This window comes from Phocoena sinus, chromosome 12 (assembly GCF_008692025.1).
Source record: "Phocoena sinus isolate mPhoSin1 chromosome 12, mPhoSin1.pri, whole genome shotgun sequence".
Classification (NCBI taxonomy): domain Eukaryota; kingdom Metazoa; phylum Chordata; class Mammalia; order Artiodactyla; family Phocoenidae; genus Phocoena; species Phocoena sinus.
Window position 1 is genome coordinate 40717348 of NC_045774.1, and position 5375 is coordinate 40722722.

A 5375-nucleotide genomic window follows, 5' to 3' on the forward strand; every position below is an offset into this window, starting at 1 on the left:
ATTTCAAAAGCAGGCAAGATTAATCTACATTAATCTTGGGAAGGTGTGACCCAAGGACTGTATATCCATCTCACCTGCCCATGAAATATGAAGGATACGCACAAACTGAACTAGTGGCAGCACTGTTACCACCAGTACTTTTTGAGAAGATTAAAAATGTTGATTGGACTTACTATTATCCTTGTTGCACTATAGAACTGGAAATAAAACAAATCTTATTCATAACTAACAAGATTCACCTAAAAGTGATGCAGAAATGCATGGAAAATTCAGAGAATACATATTTTTATTATCTTCTCAAATGTAAAGATGTCAAAAACTGGAAAGGAACTAGAGTAATTGGCTGATTGATTTATTTGTAGTAAAGAGGAATCAAACACTTGAAGCTGCCACTGACATGTTGCTTGGGATGAAGATCCCAAACAGCCAAAACAATCTTGAGAAAAAAGAACACAGCTGGTGATATGCTTCCTGATTTCAAATTATCATACAAAGCTGCAGTAATCAAAAGAGTATGATAGTGGCACAAAAACAGACACAGATTAATGGAACAGAATTGAGAGCCCAGAAATAAACCCACACATATATGGACAATTAATTTACAACAAAGGAGCAAAAGAACATGTAATGGAGGAAGAATAGTCTCTTCAATAAATAGTGCTGAGAAAACTGGGCAGCCACACACAAAAGAATGAAACTAGACCACTATCTTTTCACCATACACAAAAACTAACTTATTAAAAACTTGAACATAAGACCTGAAACTATAACATTTCTAGAAGAAAACAGAGGCAGTAACTCATTGCTGTCAGTCTTTTAGCGATGTTTTTGTGAATGTGACTCAAAGACAAGGGAAACAAAAGCAAAAATGAAGAAATGGGATTACACCAAACTAAAAAGCTTCTGCATACAGAAGGAAATCATCATCAAGATAGAGATTTTTAAAGATCAACATGTGTGAAAGAAATGGGGAGGAAGAGTATTGAATAAAAGATCTGAAAATCCTCAGCCTACTTGGTAAAGATACCTGGAGTGGGTATCATCCATTAGAGTTGTCTTGTATCAGGATGGTATGGTCTGGACTTTATACCTCATCTTGCTCAGTAACAGGATTCAGGCTGCCTTGGAAAGGTTGACTTCAGGCAGTGCAGTTCTCTACAGCTAAGACAGATGCTGAAGAGCTTCTGACTGCTGACTGCATTTTCTACAAGTGGGCAGCAAGACCCATGTCTGCATATCATGTACCCAAGCCCATATAAATCTGCTCTAGTAAGTCCAACATATCTGGCATAGCAGCTATGATTGGAAGTACCACTTGTTTGAGGGTTCAGTAGTCTAATGACAATTATCCTTCAGGAACTACCTGGTTTTTGCAGGGACCAGAATGGTAAGTGAAACAGAACTATAATGAGAATCACCAATCTGGCATGTTTTATATTTTTAATAATTTCACTAATCTCTGTCATCACAACCCTACCCTTCCTTAAACCCCACCCAGCACACACATGGGATGCAGTGTTATTTGATTTACTAACACTGTGGCGTACTGTGGGATAGTTTCAAAGACCTGCACTCAGCCTTCTGCTGTATGAAAGCTCTTACCTCACAGACCAAGGATCCCATGAGGAGGCTGCATCAAGTGTTAAGCACCTAGATCCAAATTATGAATACAGTCCAGGAAAATGATCACCTGGTTGGTCTGCAGACCCAGTAGACCACTGTATGGACAACTTTGGCCAGGACTCCAATCATTACTTGGCCCAATATATGTTCACACTCTAACAGGAGTACCATGGTCTCTAGTTAACAACATCAACTCAGAATTTTTATTCAAAGGTCCTCAAAAGTTCTCGGTGTTCCCCTTTTCTCAGTGCGGTGTAGCCCAAGTAAATGGTCATAGACCTCTTTGGGGGAAGAACTGGGGTAATCATTACCATATATAATCATAGTTTTCCAGACCAGCTCTTCTGTTAAGTAGATTCCAGGTCTAAACTTTAGCCCACATTCAGAAATTGACAAAGGATCCATGAACTTTTTTTGAGACATTTGCCTTCAGATTCCTTGTTATACATCCTGGATTTATCCTTCTTGTACAAGGTAAGTAACATTCTGCTTTTGTCTATCCACTTGTCTTTTTCTCATGGGAATACTATGTTCTAGGATCCTTCTGCATAACTCTATACAGTTCAGATCCCCTTGATTGAAACTATGACCTGTCCAGTTATACTAAGTGTCTCTCCTAGCTTCTGGAACTTAGATCCTGCCACTTGTCCTCTACTGTTTTGGTGTCATCATGCCTATGCAATCAATGAACTAAGTTCTGTAACAGCCTCTTCTACCATTACCTAGGACCTGCAGAGGAAAGCCATCACCAATTTTTTAGTGATGCTGGGGCTCTCTCACCATCCATTCCTTATTTGTTTGGTAAATGGTGTATACTTTGGGATCTACCATAGAACAGAGTCATCTGGAGACTTTCCTGACTTCAAGCTGCTCACTTCTCTGAACCATATGGTCCCTACCTTTATCATTGGCCACAATAATTCTGACTTTTCAACTTTTCTCAACATGGACACTTTTCCTGACTTCTAGGAACCATTCTAGTAGTGAGTTTGCATTAAAACATATTCTCTTTTTAAAAATAAATTTACTTATTTTATTTATTTATTTTTGGCTGCTTTGGATCTTTGTTGCGGTGAGCGTGCTTCTCATTGCGGTGGCTTCTCTTGTTTTGGGGCACGGGCTCTAAGCACACAGGCTTCAGTAGTTGTGGCATGCCGGCTCAGTAGTTGTGGTTCAAGGGCCGTAGAGCACAGCCTGAGTAGTTGTGATGCACAGGCTTTGCTGCTCCACGGCATGTGGGATCTTCCTGGACCAGGGATTGAACTGCTATCCCATGCATTGCCAGGTGGACTCCTAACCACTGCACCACCAGGGAAGTCCTAAAATATACTCTTGAAATTACATTAACTTCTTTTGTTATATTAGAACACTAAGTTTTCTGATAGTTCTATTTTTTCTTCAAATAGAGAGACTAATGACAAGCCTGGTAGATTTAAAGATGTTTCCTCCTTTAGATTTGTCTATTTTCTATGAAAAAAAAAAAAAAAAACCTGTTAGTGTTCTAACTTACCTTAAATTTCACTGACATATCTTTTATATGTCTTTCAGGATTCTCTGTCACTGTTTTCCCAGTATCTGAGAATAATTCCCTGACAATTTCATTTGCTTAATCATAGTTTGAGGTTACCTATATTTCTTTTGAATAAAGTTGTTCAAATTGTCCATCCTTTTCTACCATTTATTCTCTCAGATATACAAAAGAGATTATGTATATATGTATATATACTTCTTGAAAAATAAGCAAAAAATAAAAACAAATCTTGAAAGAAATATGATGATTTAAGTTTTCAACAGTCTTCCTTCATGTTTATATTACATTTTGTTTTCCTGGTTATTTAAAAGATAATAAATATCTTAATAGGACAAAGAAAAAGTGCTGAATAGTTTCTATTAACTTTTAAAATAGATTAAGAACCACCTCGACAAACTCTAAATATGGACAATTTTAAAAAGCATGGTTAGCCTTTCATTTTCTAAGACTGATATTTTTTCAGAAGATACTCAATAACTATTTGCTGTTATTAGTCCTTATTACTTATAGTATGTTGTTCTAATTTGTACTCAATAACTATTGGTTGAAGAGAAGTTACTTGAATTACATATTTTAAAAAATAAACCAAAGGGCTTCCCTGGTGGCGCAGTGGTTGAGAGTCTGCCTGCCGATGCAGGGGACACGGGTTCGTGCCCCAGTCCGGGAAGATCCCACATGCCGCGGAGCGGCTGGGCCCGTGAGCCATGGCCGCTGAGCCTGCGCGTCCAGAGCCTGTGCTCCGCAACGGGAGAGGCCACAGCAGTGAGAGGCCCGCTTACCGCAATAAATAGATAGATAGATAGATAGATAGATAAACAAACCAAGGACTTCCCTGGTGGTCAAGTCGTTAAGACTTAGCCTTCCAATGCAGGGTGTGTGGGTTTGATCCCTTTGGGAGCTAAGATCCCACATGCCTTGCAGCCAAAAAACCAAAACATAAAACAGAAGCAATATAGTAACAAGTTCAGTAAAAATTTTAAAAATGGTCCACGTCGAAAAATTTTTTTTAAATAATTTAAAAAAGTAAACCAAACTGTTTTGCTGTTTTTCCTATCCTTTATTTCTCTCATTCTTTACATTTATATTTTTCAGAAGTCTTCTATAATTTACCTACCAGATTTTTAAAATTCTTCATACCCGCTGAAGAAAAAAATTATGTTTCAAGTCATAAGAAGGCAATTATGTATCAGAGTTTGCTTTTCTCTATTTCTCTATCTCTTTTCTCTATTTCTCATAGTATGCTTTTCTCTATCCTAAGAATACAGTTCAATAGAGTTTTGGAAAATTCTCATTACTCTTCCTCGCAATCGTTCTGGTGATTCTTTGTATTTGCTGACTTAATTTTCTCAGTCTTTTCATTGAGTTTATGGCTTTGGCTGCTATGAGATGCAAAAGGAACAGGCAAGGACTCAAAAACAGATTTTATAAAGGTTAAAGAAGTCCAGCATTCATTTCAACTTCCAGTAATGCTCTGTACTCTATCAGGCATGCCAATTCAGAAATCCTTACCCTGGTGCCAGACAGTTAAAATGAATATGTTATCATGAATATTCATGATTGTATTGAGAATGGAAAACTGTGTGATGTTTAACTTTTTCTAGCTGTTTTCCAAAATTTGTACTTGCATGGCCCTCCTTAGCTGCTCTTACTTGAAAGAAAAAATTTAATGGTCCATCATCATTTTTTTAAAGGTTTATACAGGGAGTTTAGCAGAATGTAGGTGATTTAATATTTCCACTTACAAAAGATAGTTTCCTCTCATTTTAACCTTTCAGGATGAAGTCAAAACGTACCTTTGTACAGACAGACAATAAGCACCTGACAATTTTGTAAGTGAAATGAATTAGCCCACTTTGCTTTATTTTCAGTATTTGCTTTAGGATAGAGCATGTAAGAAAAACTCTTGTGGTAAAGTAAAAATAAATCACTGCTCTTTGAAAGTTTTAAGGAGGTAGAAAAGATTTCATTCTTTTTCCTCCTTACTTTTTTAGGCCAATGGTTGTCAACTATGTAGATTCAAAGTGATATCATTGAATAACAGGAAGGGAAACACGCAAAGGATTTTAATTGCACCATTTACTTGCTTGCACATGACTCATCCCCGTTATTTGAAGATAACTGTTTATTTGTTTTCTATGTAGCATAGAATCCATATGCTTCATATGGCAACACATTTTAAAAAATTATGTCTTATGCTACATGGCCTTCTTACTGAATGCCA